The 22,264-nt window shown below is 38.4% G+C and overlaps 1 protein-coding gene across 12 annotated transcripts in view; it reads left to right on the top strand.

Annotated features, from left to right (window-relative positions):
- MTERF1 (mitochondrial transcription termination factor 1) overlaps window positions 1-22,264 on the top strand; it is a 347,595-nt gene that overhangs the window by 73,013 nt on the left and 252,318 nt on the right. The window contains exon 2 of one of the 12 annotated variants that reach the window (XR_011502909.1): window positions 21,917-22,067. The exons of 10 other annotated variants lie outside the window; for them this stretch is intronic. The gene's annotated coding sequence lies outside the window, so the exon portion shown is untranslated. Of the gene's footprint in view, window positions 1-21,916; window positions 22,068-22,264 lie in introns of those variants that run through there. One more of the 12 variants, XR_011502930.1, reaches the window with a different exon arrangement.

Below are 22,264 nucleotides of genomic sequence, written 5' to 3'. Positions count from 1 at the left end.
ATATTTTCTATGTTAAATTGTCTTGACACCCTTGCCCAAAATCAATTGACTGTAAATGTGAGGATTTATTTCTAGGCTCTATATTCTATTTCATTGATCTACATGTCTATCCTTATGCCAGTACCATACAGTTTTGATTACTGTGGCTTTGAAGTAAACTTTGAAGTGGGGAGTTGTGACTCCTTCAGTATTGCTCTTCTTTTTCAAGATTGTTTTGCCTATTCTGGTTTCTTGAATTTCCATGTGAATTTTGGTATCAGCTTGTCACTTTCTACAAAGAAGCCAGCTGGGATTTAGATAGGATTTGTTGAATCTGTAGATCACTGTGGGTATACTAAAGTCATCTTAACAATATTAAGTCTTCCAATCCATGAACATTGATGTATTTCCATTTATTTAGGTCTTCTTTAATTACTTTGAACTATATTTTGTAGTTTTAGAGTAGAAGTTTTGCATTCCTTTTGTTAAATTTATTCTTAAGTATTTTGTTTTATTTTCTGCTAATATTGTAAGTGGATTTATTTTCATAATTTTATTTTTGGTTTGCTCATTACTACGGTATAGAGATACAATTGAGTTTTATACATTGATCTTGTATTATACAACCTTACTCAATAGTTTTTTAATGAATTCCTTAGGATTTTCTATATACAAGATCATGTTATCTGCAAATAGAGATGGTTTTACTTCTTGCTTTCGAATATGGATGCCTTTTATTTCATTTTCTTCCTTAATTGCCATGACTAGATCCTCCACTACAATGTTGAATGTTTGAAGACAAAAGTGCTCATGGAAATGAGAGTTGAGCTAGGATGGAAGGATGAGTAGGAATAAGATGGACAGAAGCAGGGAAATCTTAGTGGTATAAAACATAAATTTTATTACTTTGGTTTTGGTACTTAGTGTTCTGCCAGGCATAAAAGAAGTAAGCAATTCGTATTTACTATATGAGGTGTAAAGAAAATGTTTCCAGGTCTCTAGGATGGTGTTTCTACTGACCAAACAGAGAAGTTGTGAGTGGTAACTGGTTGAGGGCTGGGAAGATAAAACTTTCAGCTTTGGGTATGTTGATTGAAAGTTAGAACAGAATGTTTAAGGGGGAAATTCCCAGTAGACAAATCTATGGTGCCATGAGAGCTCAGAGCTGTGGACTTGAAAATCACAGAGGTCTATTTGGAAGTTATTAGCACAGAGAAGATAATGAAGACGTGGAAGTACTTGAGTTTTTAGAAAGATTGGCTGTAGAATAAAAGATAGAATAGAGGTCAGAACCTTGGAAAACACACATTTGGGTACTAGGAGATGAACCTTAAGCCAGTGAAGGAGATGGAGAAGAAGTAGTGACAGAACGGAACACCTGGATAGGATAGTGTCACAATCGAAGGGAGAAAATAATTTTGAAAACAGGAGGTCATTAACTATGCCAAATGCTGAAAAAAGATCAAGAATAATGAGGACTGAGGAAAGTTCACCAGTTTTAGCTTTAGATTTAGTCATATGTGACCTTCGAGAGCAATATTTCAGTGCAGTGTTGGCAGTTAAATCTAATCTCAGGTATTTAGAAAAGATTTGTTGACAATTTGGTGACAATAAGAGAGGTGGTGTTGTGTAGATGATATAGTTAAATTTGGCAAGAAAAGGAGAGAAACTGGATAGTAACTTGGAAGGTCAGTAGGATCAGCAGAGACTTATTGCTGTGTGTTTGAAATGAGATGCGTTTTTTTTTGCCATTGCAAATAATATTTTATTATTAATGATTTATCTAAATTTTAATGTATTTATATATTTTTGATCAGTTATGTACTAATATCATGACAATGATTATTCAATTCATTAATATTAAGATTTGGAGTCTAGGGGTCACAGTAAATTTAGATGAAGACTTACTGAGAACTAAGGTAAGATAGTCAATAGAAGAATTTCAATAATGAAATATATTACATTCATCTAAGAGAAAATTTGATGTCAAGGAAAAAAATAAGTTATTTACGATTTCTGACTGTTACAAATAAGCCTGATCATTTATTTATTTATTTTTTACAAGATATTTATTATTTTCTTTTTTTAATTGCAGTAACGTTTACATCGTAATATATTTCATATTCTGTGTAGATTACATCATGTTCACCACCCAAAAAGTAATTATAGTCCATCCCCTCACATGTGAGCCTAATCACCCCTTTGGCTCTCCCCCTCCCTTCCCCTATGGTAACCACGAATCCATTCTCCATTGCTATGTGTTTGTTTGTCGTTGTTTTTATCTTCTACTTATGAGTGAGATCATACAGTATTTGACTTTCTCTCTCTGACTTTTCTCACTTAGCATAATACCCTCAAGGTCCATCCATGTTGTCACAAATGGCCAGGTTTCATCATCTCTTATGGCTGAATAGTATTCTATTGAGTATATATACCACTTCTTCTTTATCCATTTGTCCCTTGATGGGCACCTAGGTTGCTTTCAAGTCTTGGCTATTGTGTATAGTTCTGCAGTGAACAGAGGGGTGCATGTATCTTTATGCCTTTGCATTTTCAAGTTCGTTAGATAAATACCCAGCAGTGGGATAGCTGGATCATATGGTAGATCTATTCTTAATTATCTGAGGATACTCCATACTCCTTTCCATAGTGGCTCCACCAATTTGCACTCCCACCAGCAGTGTACGAGGGTTCCCTTCTCTCTACATCCTCTCCAACACTTGTTTCCTGTCTTGTTGATTATAGCCATTCTGACTGGAGTGAGGTGATACCTCATTGTAGTTTTGATTTGCATTTCCCTAATAATTAGTGATGTTGAACATCTTTTCATATGCCTGTTGGCCATCCGTATATCTTCTTTTGAGAAATCTCTGTTTGGATCTTTTGCCCATTTTTTTTGTTGGGATGTTGGTTTTCTTGTTGTTGAGCTGTATGAGTTCTTTGTATATTTTGGATATTAACCCCTTCTCTGATGTATGGTTTGCAAATATCTTCTCCCAATTGTTAGGTTGTCTTTTCGTTTTTTTGATGGTTGCCTTTGCTGTGCAGAAGCTTTTTAGTTTGATGTAGTCCCATTTGTTCATTTTTTCTTTTGTTTCCCCTGCCAGGTCAGACATGGTACTTGAAAATATGCTGCTAAGACTGATGTCAAAGAGCATACTCCCTATGCTTTCTTCTAGAAGTTTCATGGTTTTGGGTCTTACATTCAAGTTTTTAATCCATTTTGAGTTGATTTTTGTGCATGGTGTAAGGTAATGGTCTACTTTCATTCTTTTGCATGTGGCTGTCCAGTTCTCCCATCATCATTTATTGAAGAGACTCTGCTTTCTCCATTGTATGCTCTTGGCTCCCGTGTTGAATATTAGCTGTTCATAAGTGTGTAGGTTTATTTCTGGGCTCTTGATTCTGTTCCATTGATCTATGTGTCTGTTTTTATGCCAGTACCATGCTGTTTTGGTTACTATCGCTTTGTGGTATATTTTGAAATCAGGGAGTGTGATACCTCCAGCTTTGTTCTTTTTTCTCAGGAATCCTTTGGCTATTCAGGGTCTTTTGTTGTTCCGTATAAATTTTAGGATTCATTGTTCTGCTTCTGTGCAAAATGTTGTTGGAACTTTGATAGGGATTGCATTGAATCTATAGATTGCTTTAGGAAGTACGGACATTTTAACGATGTTAATTCTTCGAATCCAAGAGCATGAAATATCTTTCCCTTTCTTTGTGTCTTTGATTTCTTTCAACAATGTTTTATAGTTTTTGGTGTACAGATCTTTCACCTCTTTGGTTAGGTTTATTCCTGGGCATTTTATTCTTTTTGTTGCAATTGTAAATGGGATTGTATTGTTAATTTCTCTTTCTGCTACTTCATTGTTAGTGTATAGAAACGCAACCGATTTTTGTATGTTGATTTTGTATCCCGCAACTTGACTGTAGTCATTTATTGTTTCTAAAACTTTTGTAGTGGATTCATTAGGGTTTTCTATATATAAAATCATGTCGTTTACAAAGAGTGACAGTTTCTCTTTCTCTTTTCCTATATGGATCCCTTTTCTTTCTTTTTCTTGCCTGGTTGCTCTGGCTGGGACTTCCAATACTATGTTAAATAAGAGGTGACAGTGGGCATCCTTGTCTGGTTCCTGTTCTTAGAGGGATAGCTTTCAGTTTTTCTATGTTGAGAATGATATTTTCTGTGGGTTTGTCATATATTGCCTTTATTATGTTGAGGCATTTTCCTTCTATGCCCATTTTATGGAGAGTTTTTATTATAAATGGATGCTGTATCTTGTCAAATGCTTTCTCAGCATCTACTGAGATGACCATGTGATTTTTATTCTTCATTTTGTTAATTTGGTGTATCATGTTGATAGACTTGTGCATGTGGAACCATTCCTGCATCCCTGAAATGAAACCCACTTGATCATGATGTATTATATTTTTAATATATTGTTGTATTTGATTTGCTAGTATTTTGTTGAGGACCTTTGCATCAATGTTCATCAGTGATATTGGACTGTAATTTTCTTTTTTTGTGTTGTCCTTGTCTGGTTTTGGTATCAGGATAATTTTGGCTTTGTAGAAGTAGCTAGGAAGCCTCCCCTCCTCTTCAATTTTTTGGAAGAGTTTGAGAAGGATAGGTATTAAGTCTTCTTTGAATGTTTGGTAGAATTCACCAGGGAAGCCATCTGGTCCTGGACTTTTATTTTTTGGGAAGTTTTTGATCTTCTTACTGGTGATTGGTCTATGCAAATTCTCTACTTCTTCTTGGTCCAGTTTTGGAAGGTTGTATGTTTCTAAGAATTTATCCATTTCTTCTAGATTATCCAATTTGTTGGCATATAGCTTTCATAGTATTGTCTTACTATCTTTTGTATTTCTGAGGTGTCCATTGTAATTGCTCCTCTTTCATTTCTAATTTTATTTATTTGAGCCTTCTCTCTCTTTTTCTTGGTGAGTCTACCTAAGGGTTTGTCATGTTTGTTTATCTTTTCATAGAACCAGCTCTTGGTTTCATTAATTTTTTCTCTTGATTTTTTTTAGTCTCTATTTTGTTTATTTCTGCTCTGATTTTTGTTATTTCCTTCCTTCTCCTGACTTGGGACTTGTTTGTTCTTATTTTTCCAGTACCTTTAGATGCACTTTTAGATGGTCTATTTGGGATTTTTCTCCTTTGTTGAGGTAGGCCTGAATTGCTATAAACTTCCCTCTTAGAACCACTTTTGCTGTATCCCACAGATTTTGGCATGTCTTATTTTCATTTTCATTTGTCTCCAGGAATTGTTTGATTTCTCCTTTGATTTCTTCATTGACCCAATTGTTGTTCAATATCATTTTGTTTACTCTCCACATTTTTGTGGGTTTTCTGATTTTCTTCCTGTAGTTGATTTCTGGTTTCATACCTTTGTGGTCAGAAAAGATGCATGGTGTTATTTCAATCTTCTTAAATTTATTGAAACTTGTTTTATGGTCTAATATGTGATCAATCCTGGAGAATCTTCCATGTGCATTTGAAAGGAATGTGTATTCTGTGGTTTTTGGATGGAATGTTCTATACATATCTACTAAGTCCACCTGGTCTAATATGTCATTTAAGGGCAGTTGTTCCTTCTTGATCTTCTGTTTGGATGATCTATCCATTGGTCTAAGTGGAGTGTTAAATTCTCCTACTATTATTGTGTTCCTGTCTATTTCTCCTTTTATGTCTGTTAATAATTGCTTTATATATTTAGGTGCTCCTATGTTGGGTGCATAAGTATTCTCAAGTGTTGTATTTTCTTTTTGGATTGTTCCCTTTCTCATTATGTAGTGCCCTTCTTTGTCTCTTGTTAAAGTTTTTGTTTTAAAGTCTATTTTGTCTGATATAAGTATTGATACCCCTGCTTTCTTTTCTTTGCCATTTGCATGGAATATCTTTTTCCATCCTTTCACTTTCAGTTTGTGATTGTCTTTAGGTCTGAAATGTGTCTCTTGTATGCAGCATATACATGGGTCTTGTTTTTTTCTCCAAATTGGCCACCCTGTGGCATTTGGTTGGCACATTTAGGCCATTGACGTTTAAAGTAGCTATTGGTAAATATGCATTTGTTGCCATTTTGTTACTTTCTTTTTCTGGGTGTTTTAGTAGTTCTCTGTTCCTTTCTTTCTCTCTTGCTGTCTTCCCTTGTGGTTTGATGGCTTTCTTTAGTAATATGTTTGATTTCGTTTGTCTTACCTTTTTGCTTACTTATTATAGTTTTCTGATTTGTGATTACCTTGAGGATCCTATTTAATATGCTATGTACGTAACAGTCTATATTGAGTTGATAGTCTCTTTAGCTGGACCTCTTTCTAAAAGCTCCACTTTTTCACTCCCCTCCTTCCACAGTTTATGTTTTTGAAATCGTAGTCTCTTGTTTAGTGTGTGTCCATCCATTACCCTCTTATCATTGAAACAGGTGATTTTAGTACTTTTGTCTTTTAACCTTCGTATTATCTTCACAGGTAGTGATCTGTTACCTTTACTATATTTTTACCTTTACAAATGATTTTATTACCTGTTTTTTTTGGATAATTGTTTTTATCTCTATTTGTGGTCGTCACTTTCCCACTTAAATAAGTCCCTTCAGCATTTCTTATAGAACTGGTTTCTTGGTGATAAACTCCTTTCATTTTTGCTTGTCTGGAAGCTGTTTATCTCTCCTTCCATTCTGAGTGACAACCTTGATGGACAGAGTATTCTTGGCTGTCGGTTTTTTCCTTTTAGCACTTTAAATATGTAGTGCCATTCGCTTCTCACCTGTAGGGTCTCGGCTGAGAAGTCTGCTGATAGACTTATGGGCTTTTCTTTGTATCTCACTTGTGGCCTTTCTCTTGCTGCTTTTAGGATTCTCTATCTTTAATTTTGGACATTTTAATTATAATATGTCTTGGTGTGGGCCTCTTTGGGTTTATCTTGTTTGGAGCTCTCTGTGCTTCCTGTACTTGGATGTCTGATTTCTCCCTTATGTTAGGAAAATTTTCATCTGTTATTTCTTGAAATGAATTTTCTGCCCCTTTTTTCTCTCTCTCCTCCTTCTAGGACACCTATAATCTGAATGTTAGCACACTTGATATTGTCCCAGAGTTCCCTTAGACTGTTCTCATTCTGTCTAATTCTTTTTTCTTATTTCTATTCAGCTTGGTGATTTCCTCTACTCTTTCGTCTAGCTCACTGATCCATTCTTCTGCATCCTCTACTCTGCTATTAAATCCCTCCAGTGAATTTGTCATTTCCAGTATTGTATTCTTCATTTCTGATTGGTTCTTTTTTATATCTTTCAGTTCTTTGCTGTTGAGCTCACTGTGTTCATCCAGTCTTCTCCCAATATCTGTGAGCATCCTTATGATATTTTGTTTGAACTCTTTGTTGAGTAGGTCACTTATTTCTGTTTTCATTTAGTCCTTTTTCTGGGGTTTTGTCCTGTTCCCTTGCTTGGAAAGTATTACTTTGTCTCCTCATTATGCCTCTTCCTCTGTGCTTATTTCTATGTGTTAGGTGAGTCAGCTACATCTCCGTATCTTGGAAAAGTGGCCTTATATATGAGGTGCCTTATGGGGTCCAGCAGTGTACTTCCCTCTTGTCACCAGTCCAAATGATCCAGGAGTGACCCTTTTGTGGACTACTTATGTCTCTCTGCTGTGGCAGTGTTGCTGTTACTGCAGGTACCCAGGGAGTCTAGTCTTTCCTTCCTTGGCGTTCTGTTTTTAAATCCGGTTTGGGGAGCCCCAGCACCCTTGGCTCCAAAGTCTATCACCACACTCCTATTGCAGTTTTCCTCTTAATTGGGTTGGTACCCAGTGTAGCTGGTTGCTAGGCTCAGGGGCATACAGTTGTGATAGCCTCAGGCCTACACGGCTGTTGTCAGTTCTCTTAGGAGTGCAGCTGAGTGGGGCTGGCCCTAGTCACAGGAGCACTCAATTCTTTCAGGCTTTGGAAGGTGGGGCTGATCCTTTTTATGGCTATTTGTGAAGCCAGGTCTTCTGCCACTGATAAGCCTTATCCCCCACAGGACCACACACACCGTCAACAGAGTCCTGGTCCGTGCACACTTCCCACCCCCATGGAGTGTACCCCGATGTCACACTGCAGAGGTCCCCACCTCTCCACCAATGCCCCCCACAGTTCTCCTAGTCCTCACACAGGCCCTGCCCCACAGAGGTGGACACCCTCGCCTGCCTGTAGAGGATCGAGGCACCCAGTCAATGAAGGCTGAAAAGTAGCCTGAGGGCTTGGTGTTGGATAGCGCTGGTCCCTAGGGCAGGTTGCCTGCCCTGGCTGAACTGGATTAAATCTGTGCTCTAGTGAGTGTGGCAGACCCCTGGGCTAACAGGCCAAGGGGAGAACCTCAGTGGTGCCTATAGGGGTCTGTGTCAGCATGTCAGCATACCTGGACCAGGTCAGAACAATGGCCCCCACCAAGATGCCCCCAGAGCCTACCAGGTGAGTCTCATTTCACCAAAGGACTGTCAGCCTTCTCTCTGGTAATTTTAGGTTGCTGCAATGAGTAGGTTTGTGCCTGGGCCCTTTAAGATGTAGGTCTTTTGGGCTTTTGGCTGATAGCTTTTTTGGGGGTATCCTCGCTGCAGTTGATAGCCGGTGAAGCCAGAGAGTAAGACCCTTGTCTCAGTTAGGCTGAATCTGAAGGATGCTTATAGCAGTATTGGCCCCCACTCCGGACCTCACTCCTCCAGGGAGGGCTGTGTACCTTAGGGTGGCTCCCGCCTGGCCAGCTGACAAGCTCTGCTGCTCCCAAAGGTGGCTTTTTTCCTCTCCAGCAGGAATTTCTGCCTCTTCCACTTTAGTCAGGACTGTCCCTTGTTGTGGGGGTTCTTTTTATCCAGTTTTCACTCCAGGGTAATTTTTCCAAAAATAGTTGTATCCTGGTTGTGTTCATGGGAGGGGATGAGTTCATTCTGCTTATGCTGCCATCTTGATGAGATGTCTCGAGATGCATTTTTGACAAATTTAGTGTTCTTTTTTTTTTTTGAGGAAGATTAGCCCTGAGTGAACATCTGCCACCAATCTTCCTCTTTCTGCTGAGGAAGACTGGCCCTGAGCTAACATCCATGCCCATTTTCCTCTACTTTATATGTGGGACACCTGCCACAGCATGGCTTGACAAGCAGTGCATAGGTCCGCACCTGGGATCTGAACTGGCAAATCCTGTGTGGCCAAAGCGGAACATGTGAACTTAACTGCTGTGCCACTGGGCTGGCCCAAATTTAGTGTTCTATAGCTTGAGTGTTTGGTTCCTAATCAGGCTAGAGCTAAAAGAGTGCATTACAAAGGTGGATAAATCCTATGGCTTTTGCTTTAATAAGCCAGCAGGGTATCCTTTTGGGTACTAGGACTTGGTTTTGTGGCCAACATTGGGAAAGAGAAATGGGAGAGAAGAGTTCATGAGAAGTGTTTATGGTGGAACAGAAATTGTTAGGTCGGGAAGTAGGATCTAAGCATCTTGGAACAGAAGAGACTGAGTAAACCTTTCTGTTTACAGATGAGGCAGCTGAGGTTCTGAAAGAAACCCTGGAACTTCTGAGTGTTAATGAAAAACCACCTGAGTTGTTTGATAGGGCCATGGATTTGTTTTCCCTTCCCCTCAGTCTGAGGGGAATTCCATGGCCCTATTACTGCTCCCTAAGAGAGTATTGGGTTGTAGAGAAACCCAGAATTCTTTTTTTTTGAGGAAGATTAGCCCTGAGCTAACTACTGCCAGTCTTCCTCTTTTTGCTGAGGGGGCCTGGCCCTGAGCTAACATCCATGCCCATCTCCCTCTACTTTATATGTGGGACGCCTACCACAGCATGGCGTGTCAAGCAGTGCCATGTCCGCATCTGGGATCTGAACTGGAGAACCCCGGGCCGCCGAGAAGCGGAACATGTGAACTTAACTGCTGTGCCACTGGGCTGGCCCCAAACCCAGAATTCTGTCTGTCCCCTTTATTGAGGATATTACTGATCAGAAAGCCATGTATTTTCCTCTCTGGGGAAAGAGTCTCCTCAGACAACTTCTACAACCAATTTGGCTGCATTTTGCAAATAGAGATGGAGAAATAAAGACCCATGTTGTTGCCTCCCCAGCATCATCATTAACCAAACCAGCTGGGTGACAAGCCTGTGGCTATGGAAACCAACCTTACTGAGGAAAGATGGATTATAAAAATAAGCCTCTTTTCTTTTCAACTTGATTGACTGGAATGATGCCTTGGCCTTTTGAATTAGATCTTGCAGAAATATCAGATTGGATCATTTAATCTTCTCAGTCAATAGCTTATCATAGTTTTCTTAAATATCCTGTCCTATGTGACCTTTTTGGTTCTGTTGAAGACAATGATGAATACTGAACTTTCCTACACATGGAGGTTTTAAATTGTGAACTCATGATATCCTTTGCTTTTCACTTGTGGAAACTCAGAATTCCTGAGATGGAGAAAAAATAGCACGCGGTGCTGGGCACACCCTTGCTGCAGGGCTGCAGGATGAGAAAGGAACAGTAAGCTCGGAGCTTGAGGTATCGGCATCTATCTATATGTAAATATTAGTTTTCATCTCCAAAATATTTTTTTCTTCTTCATTGAGGTTTGGAGGAGAGATGATACATCTTATGTGCCACCAACTCTTATGTATGTTATGTATATACGTAAATGTCACACACACACACACACACACACACACACAGATGACAGAATTCCTTAACCACACTTGGAAACTCCATATGCAAGGATAATATACACTAGGGTTGCAGGGCAGGGGGAGGATATTTGTGACAAAAACATAGAAGGGTTTATTAAAAAAATTCTTTGGGTTACTTGAACTATTTTCCTCTGATCTTTTTTGTCCCACAGTACTGTACAGTTTTTACATCATTATTCTAGATAGCACTGAAAGGCCTGAGGTAGCCTATTTAGAAATGTTTCAACATATTAAACTGAACAGCAAGTAAATAATTTCAATTATAACTTGCAGCCGATAAAATCCTTCCAGAAACTGTCAGAATCTTAAAATCTTTGAAGTCTTCCTCTCCAACTGCAGAATTCTATAGGATACTGAAACCAAGTTCAGACTTTAGAGGGAAATTCTGTGATGGCAGAAGTGAGAAAACATCTCAAGACCTTTCAAAACCATAAATCTAGGCATAGTGTTATGTTTCAGTTATGGATGGAGAATTTGTCTTCACTTCTTCTTCTAAACTGAGACAGTTGTCAGAAGCTAACCAGAAACTGCCTTGCACAGAATGTTGAGAAACAGGAAATATCAAAGATAAAAGCAAGGAGATTAGAGCAAAGGGCACCAGTAAGGGACCCAAAGAGACTAGAGTGGGAGAACCAGCAATGGCCACACATGCAAAATGTTCATGGTATGTTAAAGAGGCCACGCCCTGTTTTAGAGCAAGACTTCTGCTCAGCTATTTTAAAGAGAGGCTTTTCTATTTTTGAGGCTTCTAAAGAAGGACCTATGGCCTCCATTGGTAACATCTTAAAATATTTAATAACTTCTGCCAGGATTTAGGTTCATCTGTTCTCTTGTAGCCAAGTCAAACTTGCTATGAGTTTAGATAAACTAGCCTGACACGCTTCCCTGGGGTGTAGACATTCTTATATGTGAGGATTATAGTTAGGTATTTACTTTTAGGAAACCATGATTCCTTTATCCTTAACTTTTATATTCCTTAATCATCTTGATTGCTTTTCTCTAAATTCTTCAAAGTTCTCTGAATACCAAAAATATGAGCTTGGTTCTTGCTATGATTATCTCAGGGTCAGACTTCTCATTTTGGACTCTGTAGGAAATGTAAAAACATTGAAGCAGTTTTCAACTTTTTTCCTTTGCAAAATAGGTGATGGATGATGTTCAAATGTGTACCAGAATATTAAAATGGATGTTTCTGCCGAGATCCAAAGATACAATTAATGCTGCATTCTAAAGGAGGAGGTAGTTCCTGTGCAGAATTTCCAAAGGAGTAAACTGAGAACTGGTTACATGATTCCTAAATCCCTCACCTACATGAAGGTCATCCATCCAGTATATCAGGCTGAGAGTGGAGAAGGAGTAGATCCCCAGATGAATGTTAGGGTCATGCCGGAGAAAGGGGGTTTAGGTGCCAGGTAGACCAGCTGTAAGTGTGTTACATACCTAGCATTTCTGCAGCTATTATGCATTTTTCCTTTTCTTAATTTTTTTTATGTGTGTGTGTGTGTGTATGTGTGTGAGAAGAGTAAAAAAAGAAAGGATTTAGGTCTATAGTGGGTGGTGAAATCTTTTCCAAGATTAAATGTGAGGCCAGCTCTAGAAAAAGTGAGATGAGAATGTTTCTGCTGAGGATTTGGAGCATTTAGTGGAGTCATACGAAAGCTGAGAAGTTAGGGAAGTACATGGTTCTGTACTTGGAAGACTTACAGCAAGGTTTTATTGTAAATCTTTGTGAATGAGCCGAATGGACATTTACAGCTCACACTGTCCCCAACATTTTCATGTTAACAAATAACCCTCAGAGAGTGCTTGATGTGTGCTACATATTTGAGCAAAAATGGTTCTTCATATAAATTAAGTCCTCCAATAATATTCTTTCATAGCACTCTGTATTTCCTTTCATAGTAGGAACATAATTTTCTACCATATATATTGGTGGGATTATTTATGTCTTTCACTAGGCTGTAAATTCCATGAGGGCAAGAGACATGTCCATTTTGCTCACCACTGGATCACCAGCATTTTGCAGAGTGCCTGCCACCTGGTTGATGTTCAGTAAATGTTTGCTGAATGGATGATTCAATAAAGATTGTCCTCTTAGACCCACAGCATGACTTGGGAAAAGAAGCACATGTTGCTATGTGGGGGCAGGGCATGCTTGCCTCACCAGCCAGTTTGCCTGCCAGATGACCCTCATATCTGATGTGGGTCAGGTTGTGCTGTTATTCAAAGCATTTACTCTAACTCTGTGTCAAGAGTCTGTTTTCAAGATATGGTTCATGGAGGAAAAGAACACTGCTTGGTGTGTAATACGTATTTGTAAATAAAGACATCCTAAAGGAGGGGGAGTTATTTATGATTAATAATCTGGACCCTTTGGTCATAGACAATAGTTACATTTATATACTATGTAAATTTTTGTGTTTTGATTTAAAAGCACCCATCTTAATCATAAGTATGCTACCATAAACTTTCTCCCTCCTGTAACATAATCTTTATAATCACCATTTAATGGCTATAAAATGTTTCAGTGAATAGATTGTCCATAAGATAATTAATCATACTCCTATTGCTGAACACTTAGTTGCTTCTAATTTTTTCAGTGTTGTAAATAATACAGGGAGCAACAACTCTGTGCATATAGCTTTTACCATCCCTTGAATATTTTTCTTTTTTAAAATTTTTAAATTTTCATTAATTTTACTTTTTTATTGCAGTAACATTGGTTTATAACATTATATAAATTTCAGGTATACATCATTATATTTCGATTTCTGTGTGGATTACATCATGTTCACCACTCAAAGACTACTTATAATCTATCACCACACACATGTGCCTAATTACCCCTTTTGACCTCCTGCCCCCCCTCTTCCCCTCTGGTAACCACCAATCCAATCTCTGTCTCTATGTGATTGTTGTTGTTTTTCTCTTGTATTTATGAGTGAGATCATACGGTATTTGACTTTCTCCCTCTGACTTATTTCACTTAGCATAATACCCTTAAGATCCATCCATTTTGTCACAAATGGCCAGATATCATCCTTTTTTATGGTTGAGTAGTGTTCTATTGTGTCTATATACCACATCTTCTTTATCTATTTGTCCCTGCTTCCAGTTCTTGACTATTGTGAATAATGCTGCAATGAACATAGGGGTGTATATACCTTTACATATTTATGTTTTCATGTTCTTTGGATAAAGACCCAGCAGTGGAATAGCTGGATTGTATGGTACTTCTATTAATTTTTTGAGGCATCTCCATACTGTTTTTCGTAGTGGCTGCACCAGTTTGCATTCCCACCAGCAGTGTACAAGTGTTCCTTTCTCTCCACATCCTCTCCAACACTTGTTGTTTCCTGTTTTGTTAATTATAGCCATTTTGATGGGCGTGAGGTGATATCTCATTGTAGTTTTGATTTGCATTTCCCTGATAGTTAGTGATGTTGAACATCTTTTCATGTGTCTGTTGGTCATCTGTATATATTCTGTGGAGAAATGTCTGTTCATCTCCTCTGCCCATTTTTTGATTGGGTTGTTTGTTTGTTTTTTTTGTTGAGTTGTATGAGTTCGATATATATTTTTGATATTAATCCCTTATCAGATATATGGTTTGCAAATATCTTCTCCCAATTGTTAGGTTGTCTTTTCGTTTTTTTGATGGTTTCCTTTGCTGTGCAGAAGCTTTTTAGTTTGATGTAGTCCCATTTGTTTAGTTTTTCTATTGTTTCCCTTGCCCAGTCAGACACGGTACTTGAAAATATGCTGCTAGGACTGATGTTGAAGAGTGTACTGCCTATGTTTTCTTCTAGAAGTTTCATGGTTTTGGGTCTTACATCCAAGTCTTTAATCCATTTTGAGTTAATTTTTGTGTGTGGTGTAAGATAGTTGTCTACTTTCATTCTTTTGCTTGTGGCTGTCCAGTTTTCCCAACACCATTTATTGAAGAGACTTTCCTTTCTCCATTGTATGTTCTTGGCTCCCTTGTCAAAAATTAGCTGTCTATAGATGTGTGGGTTTATATCTGGGCTCTTGATTTGGTTCCATTGATCTGTGTCTGTTTTGTGCCAGTACCATGCTGTTTTGATATAACTTTGTAGTATATTTTGAAATCAGGGAGTGTGATACTCCAGCTTTGTTCTTTTTTCTCGGGATTCCTTTGGCTATTTGGGGTCTTTTGTTATTCCGTATAAATTTTAGGATTCATTGTTCTGCTTCTGTGAAAAGTGTCATTGGAACTTTGATAGGGATTGCATTGAATCTGTAGATTGCTTTAGGAAGTATGGACATTTTAACGATGTTAATTCTTCCAATCCAAGAGCACGGAATATCTTCCGTTTCTTTGTGTCTTCTTTAATTTGTTTCAACAATGTTTTATAGTTTTCGGTGTACAGATCTTTCACCTCTTTGGTTAAGCTTATTCCTAGGTATTTTGTTCTTTTTGTTTCGATTGTAAATGGGATTGTATTCTTAATTTCTCTGTCTACTACTTTGTTGTTAGTGTATAGAAATGCAGCTGAGTTTTGTATGTCGATTTTGTATCCTGCAACTTTACCCTATTCATTTATTATTTCTAAAAGTCTTTTGGCGGATTGATTAGCATTTTCTATATAGAAAATCATCTCATCTGCAAATAGTGACAGCCTCACTTCTCCTTTCCAATTTGGATCCCTTTTATTTCTTTTTCTTGTCTGATTTCTCTGGCTAGGACTTCCAATACAGTGTTAAATAAGAGTGTTGAAAGTGGGGATCCTTGTCTGGTTCCTGTTTTAAGAGGGATAGCTTTCAGTTTTTCTCCTTTGAGAATGATATCAGCTGTGGGTTTGTCATATATGGCCTTTTTTATGTTGAGGTACTTTCCTTCCATACCCATTTTATGGAGAGTTTTTATCCTAAATGGATGCTTTATCTTGTCAAATACTTTCTCAGCATCTATTGAGATGACCATGTGATTTTTATTCTTCATTTTGTTAATGTGGTGCATCACACTGATTGATTTGTGGGTGTTCAACCATCCCTGCATCCCTAGAATAAATCCCACTTGATCATGGTGTATGATCTTTTTAATTATTGTTGTTTTCGATTTGCTAGTATTTTGTTGAGGATCTTTGCATTGATATTCATCAGTGATATTGGCCTGTAATTTTCATTTTTGTGTTCTTTCTGGTTTTGGTATCAGGGTAATGTTGGCTTCATAGAATGAGTTAGGAAGCTTCCCCTCCTCTTCAATTTTTGGAAGAGTTTGAGAAGGATAGGTATTAAGTCTTTGAATGTTTGGTAGACTTCACCAGGGAAGCTGTTTGGCCATAGACTTTTATTTTTTGGAAGGTTTTTGATTACTGTTTCAATCTCCTTACTGGTGATTTGTCTATTCAGATTCTCTGTTCCTTCTTGATTCAGTTTTGGAAGGCTGAATGATTCTAAGAATTTATCCATTTCTTCTAGATTATCTAATTTGTTGGGGTATATAGCTTTTAGCTTTTCACAGTATTCTCTTATAATCTTTTGTATTTCTGAGGTGTCTGTTGTAATTTCTCCTCTTTCATTTCTGATTTTATTTATTTGAGCCTTCTCTCTTTTTTTCTTGGTGAGTCTAGCTAAAGGTTTGTCAATTTTGTGTTTCTTTTCAAAGAACCATCTCTTAGTTTCATTGATTTTTTTCTGTTTTCTCTTTAGTCTCTCATTTGTTTCTGATCTGATTTTTGTTATTTCCTTCCTTCTACTGATTTTGGACTTTGTTTCTTCTTCTTTTTCTAGTGCACTGTTAGATTGTTTATTTGAGATTTTTCTTATTTGTTGAGGTAGGCCTATATTGCTATAAATTTCTCTCTTAGAACCATTTTTGCTGTATCCCATATATTTTGGCATGTCATATTTTCATTTTCATTTGTCTCCAGGTATTTTATATTTCTCCTTTGATTTCTTCATTGACCCACTGATTTCTCAGTAGCATTTTGTTTAATCTCTACATATTTATGGCTTTTCCAATTTTCTTCTGTAGTTGATTTCTAGTTTCATACTGTTGTATTCCAAAAAGATGCTTGCTCTTATTTTGATCTTCTAAAATTTTTTGAGGCTTGTTTTGTGACCTAATATTTGATCTCTCCTGGAGAAGGTTCCATGAGCATTGGAAAAGAATGTGTATTCTGCAGTTTTTATATGGAATGTTGTGTATATCTCCACCAAGTCTGTCTGGTCTAATCGGTCATTTGAGGCCAATGTTTCCTTATTGATCTTCTGTTTGGGTGATCTAACCATTGGTGTAAGTGGAGTGTTAAAATCTCCTACTATTATTGTGTTGCTATCTGTTTCTCCTTTTATGTCTGTTAATAATTGCTTTATATATTTAGGTGCTTCTAAGTTGGGTGCATAGATATTTACAAGTGTTATATCCTCTTGTTGGATTGTTCCCTTTATCATTATGTAGTACCCTTCTTTGTCTCTTGTTATAATTTTTGTTTTGAAGTCTATTTTTTCTGATATAGGTATTGCTACCCCAGCTTTCTTTTCATTGTCATTTGCATGGAGTATCTTTTTCCATCCCTTCCCTTTCAGTTTGTGAGGTTTAGGTTTGAAGTTTGTCTCTTGTAGGTGGCATATGTATGGGTCTTGTTGTTTTTATCCAGTTGGCCACCCTATGTCTTTTGATTGGAGCATTTAGTCCATTGACTTTTAAAGTAATTATTGATAAGAATGTACTTATTGCCATTTTGGTACTTTTTTTCTGGGTGTTTTAGAAGTTCTTCTCTGTTCCTTTCTTCTTCTCTTGCTATCTTCCCTTGTGGTTTGATGGCTTTCTTTAGTATTAGTCTTTAGTTTGGGTTCCTTTCTCTTAATTTTTTGTGTATTTATTATAGGTTTCTGGCTTTTGATTACCATAAGGTTCATATATAATAACCTACATATATAGCAATCTATATTAAACTGATGGTTTCTTTAGTTTGACCTCTTGCTAAAAGCTCTACTATTCAACTCCCCTCCTCCCACATTTTATGTTTTTGCTATCATATCTAATTTTTTTTTTCTGCATGTGTATCCATTACTCTCTTATCATGGAAAAAGATAATTTTAGTACTTTTGTCTTCTGAACTTCATTTTAGCTTCATAGGTTGTTGATCTGCTACCTTTGCTGTTTGTTTGCCTTTGCCAGTGATTTTATTGTGTTTTTTTTTTTTGATAATTTTCTTATTCCTATTTGTGGTCTTTTCTTTTCCATTTAAATAAGTCCCTTTAGCATTTCTTGTAAGGCTTGTTTCTGGGTGATAAACTCCTTTAGTTTGTGCTTGTCTGGGAAACTCTTTATCTCACCTTCCATTCTGAATGATCACCTTGCCAGGTAGAGTGTTCTTGGCTGTAGGTTTTTTCCCTTCAGCACTTTAAATGAATCATGTCCCTCCCTTCTAGCCTGTAAGGTTTCTTCTGAGAAGTTGGCTGATAGCCTTATGGGGTTGCCTTTGTATGTAACTTGTTGCCTTTCTCTTGTGGCAGTTAGGATTCTTTCTTTATCTTCAATTATTGACATTTTAAGTATAATGTGTCTTGGTGTGGGCCTCGTGGGTTTATCTTGTTTCGTGCTCTCTGTGCTTCCCGTACCTAGATATCTTTCCTTCCTTAGGTTAGGAAAGTTTTGAGCTATTATTTCTTCAAATAGATTCTCTGCCCCTTTGTCTCTCTCTTCTCCTTCTGGGACACCTATAATATGGATGTTAGTGCACTTGACATTGTCCCAGAGGTCCCTTAGACTGTCCTCATTAGTTTTAATTCTCTTTTCTTTTATCTGTTCAGCTTGGGTGATTTCCTGTAGTCTTTTGTCCAGCTTGCTGATCCATTCTTCTATATCATCTACTGTGCTTTTGAGTCCCTCTAGTGAATTTTTCATTTCCTGTATTGTATTCTTCATTTCTGATTTATTTTTTGATATTTTCCAATTCTTTGTTGAAGTTCTTGCTGAGTTTGTGCATTCTTCTCCCAAGATCAGTGAGCTTCCTTATGACTCTTAGTTTGTGCTCTTTGTTCAGTAGATTGTTTATCGCTGTTTTGTTTAGTTCTTTTTCTGGGGTTTTGTCCTGTTCCTTTACTTGGAATGTATTCCTTTGTCTCCTCATTTTGCCTTTTTCTTTGTGCTTATATCTATGTATCAGGTAGATCAGCTACATCTCCCGATCTTGGAGAGGTGACCTTATGTATGAGATGCCTTATGAGGTCCAGCAGTTTGCTTCCTCCTTGTCACCAGTTCCAAATTTCCAGGAGTATCCTCTGTGTGGGCTATGTGTGTCCTTCTGTTGTGGCAAGGTTGCTCCTGCTGCAGGTGCCTGAGGAGGCTAGGCTGTCCCTCTGGCCAGCTGGTTGTAATACTCAGTGCCTGTGGCTGCTATGGTCCCTTCAATCACTTTATTAGGCATAGGGAACCCCAGCACAGTTGGCTGCAAGGTCTCTTAGCACACTCCTCTTGCAGTTTTCCTGTTAAGTGAGTAGGTCCACAGTGTGGCTGGTTGCTAAGCTCAGGGGCTTACAATTGCTATAGGCCTCTGGCCTGCAAGGCTGTTGTCAGCTCTCTGTGTTGCAGCTGAGTGGGACCAGCCCCAGGCATGGATCCCCCACTTGTTTCAGGCTTTGGAATATGGGCCAATCCTCTATATGGCTGTTTGAGAAGCACAAGTCTGCTGCAGCTGACAAGCCCCACTACTATGGGACTACACACCTGTCAAAGCAGTCCTGCCCTGTATGTGGTCCCTGACCCACTTAAGTGGGCCCAGTCACCTCACTGCAGAGGCCCTACATAGTCCACCAACATGGGTCCACCCCTTGTGCATGCCCTGCCCCACAGGGGCAGACCCACTTGCCCCCTGCAGAGTTTCCAGGCACCCTGCCTATGCAGGCCCACAGGTTGCCCAAGGGCTTGTTGGGTGGGGCCAGTCCCTAGGGCAGACTGCCTGTCCTAACTGAGCTGGATTAAATCAGTGGTCTAGTGGGTGGGGCAGACCCCTGGGCTAATAGGCCAGAGGAAGAAGTCCCATGGTGTCTGCCAGCGTCTGTATCAGCATGCCTGTGCTAGATCATAGTAATGGCTGCCGCTAATGTCTCAGTCCCTGGGGAGGTCTCACCTCTTGCTGAGATGTGTGCAGAACCTATCAAATGAGTCTCTTTTCACCAAAGGACTGTGCACATTTCTTTCTGGGGATTTTAGGTTGCTTTCCAAAATGGGTGAATTTGTGTGTGGGCCGTTTAAGATCAGGCTTTTTCCCCCTTATGTCTGATGGCTTTCCTGGGGTATTCCCTGTTGTACTTAATAGCCAGCAAAGCCAGGTATTATGACCCTTGTCTCGGTTGTACTGAATCCAAAAGCTGCTTATTGTGGTACCACTCCCTTGCTCAGATCCTCTACTCCTCCAAGGAAGGCTTGTACCTTAGGATTGCTCTTGGCTGGCTGTGAAGCACTGTGGCTTGAAGATGGCTTTTTTTTCCTCCAGAAAGGCATTTCTGCCTCTTTCACCTTAGTCAGCACCATCCCTTGTTGTGGGGTTCTTTTTATCTAGTTTTCAGTTCTCTCTCAGGGGTAATTGTTCAAAGAGTAGCTGTAAATTTGTTGCATCCATGAGAGGAGGTAAGTCCAGAGTCTGCTTATGCCACCATCTTGACACTGTCCTACCCCCGTGGATATTTGTCTAGGAAGGTTTCCCTTGGATATTATTCCAGACTGCTGGCTTAGAGAATGAGGAGTTAAACTGATTTTTAACATGGGGTATTTTTTCAGATATTTGGAGCTGAGTCTGTGTTCTGGCACTGAGGATCCTACTGCAGGTGAAGTCCCATAGCAGGAGTCCCTGAAACATCAAGGTGCCTGGGCACCTACTCCAAAGCTGTGAAGAGTCTTTGCCAATATAAGGATAGGAAATTAGAGGGTTTGAGTTACCTAATTTTTTTTTCATTTCCATTAACATGTTTATTTTAGGATTTGTGTTTTTTAAATATAAAAATTATTTTTAAGAATAGTTTTAGAATTACAGAAAAATTATGAAGATACTACAGAAAGTTTCCATATACCCCACACCCAGTTTGCATGATCATTATCATCTTATATGAGTATGGTACATTTATTATGACTAAGGAACCAACATTGATATAATATAGTATAATTAGATTTGTCTACTTTTGTTTATTTTTCAAAGTTGAAATTATAAGGCTTTTATTCCATACACCAGCACTCAAGTAATCCTAAAGTTAAAGAAATGAGGGGCTGGCCCGCTGGTGCAGCAGTTAAGTGCGTGCGTTCCGCTTTTCAGTGGCCCAGGGTTTGCTGGTTTGGATCCTGGGTGTGGACGTGGCACCACTTGGCACACCATGCTGTGGTAGGCATCCCACCTATAAAGTAGAGGAAGATGGGCATGGATGTTAGCTCAGGGCCAGTCTTCCTCAGCAAAAAAAGAGGAGGATTGGCAGTAGTTAGCTCAGGGCTAATCTTCCTCAAAAAAAAAAAAAAAAAAGAAATTAAAAGAGAAAGGAAAAAAGGAAGACCAAGATCATAGTCACAGATGCTCCTTGAGAAGACAGGAATGTGGCCCTTGCCCTTATTTCTACTTAAAAAAAAAATCAATGTAGGATAATATACAAGATGGGAAAATTTGGAAGCATTCTATTTTTAAGAAATTTCCATTAGTAATTGCTTGCTGTATTTTTCAGTGTTATTGCTGAGAACTGACTAGTGTGTTTTCCAAAATATTATTGTTCTTTTCTTCCTGTATGTTTACTCCAATTCTGCTAAAAGTCTTATTTTTTAGAAAATTAATTTTGAATTAAAAATATTAAAAAAAAACTTGTTTTAATCTTTTTTTTTCCTGCTATAATCTTTAGAAGTTATTGTTAGACTGACTTGCAATCCTTCTTGGGGTATCCTTTTCTGTGTCAGAACTAGTTTCCTAATTACCTCTCTTGAGGGTAATTGTCCGACTGTCTGAAGGATACTGTTTAGGACTGCTATCCTAAAAAAGTTGAGAAGATGAAGATTGCCTTTCTCACTTTTCCTTTTGACTTTCACTTTTACTTTTTTTCTTCTTTGGTTTCTTCAATCCCCAAGTGTGGTCTGTAGTCTCTGTGATGCACCCAATGATCCCTGCCTCCCCTTTTGTGTGATTTCCACCCCTTAAGTAACTTGCTTCTAACCAATAGGATATAGAAACATTGAGGAGATATCATTTCCATGATTAAGTTATAAAAGATTGTGACTTCCTGGCAGACTTTGTCTTTCTTGCTAGGTTTGATGAAGTAAATTGCAATGGTGAAGAGGCCCATGTGGCAAGGAGCTGAGGGTGGCCTCTGATCAACAGTCAGTGATAATCAAGTCCCTCAGAACAACACTCAAGGAACTGACTTCTGCCAATAACCACGTAAGTGAGCTTGGAATTGAATCCTTCCCTGGTAGAGCCTTCAGTTGAGACCACAGCCCTAACTGTCTTGATTACAGCCTCATGAGAGACTATGAAGCAGACCCAGCTAATCCTGTCTGGATTCCTGACCCACAGAAATGGTGTTGCTTTAAGTTGCTAAATTTTGGGGCAAGTTTATACACAGTAATAGATAACTA

This window comes from Equus asinus, chromosome 1 (assembly GCF_041296235.1).
Source record: "Equus asinus isolate D_3611 breed Donkey chromosome 1, EquAss-T2T_v2, whole genome shotgun sequence".
Lineage (NCBI taxonomy): Eukaryota > Metazoa > Chordata > Mammalia > Perissodactyla > Equidae > Equus > Equus asinus.
This window is presented reverse-complemented; position numbering and strand designations above follow the sequence as displayed.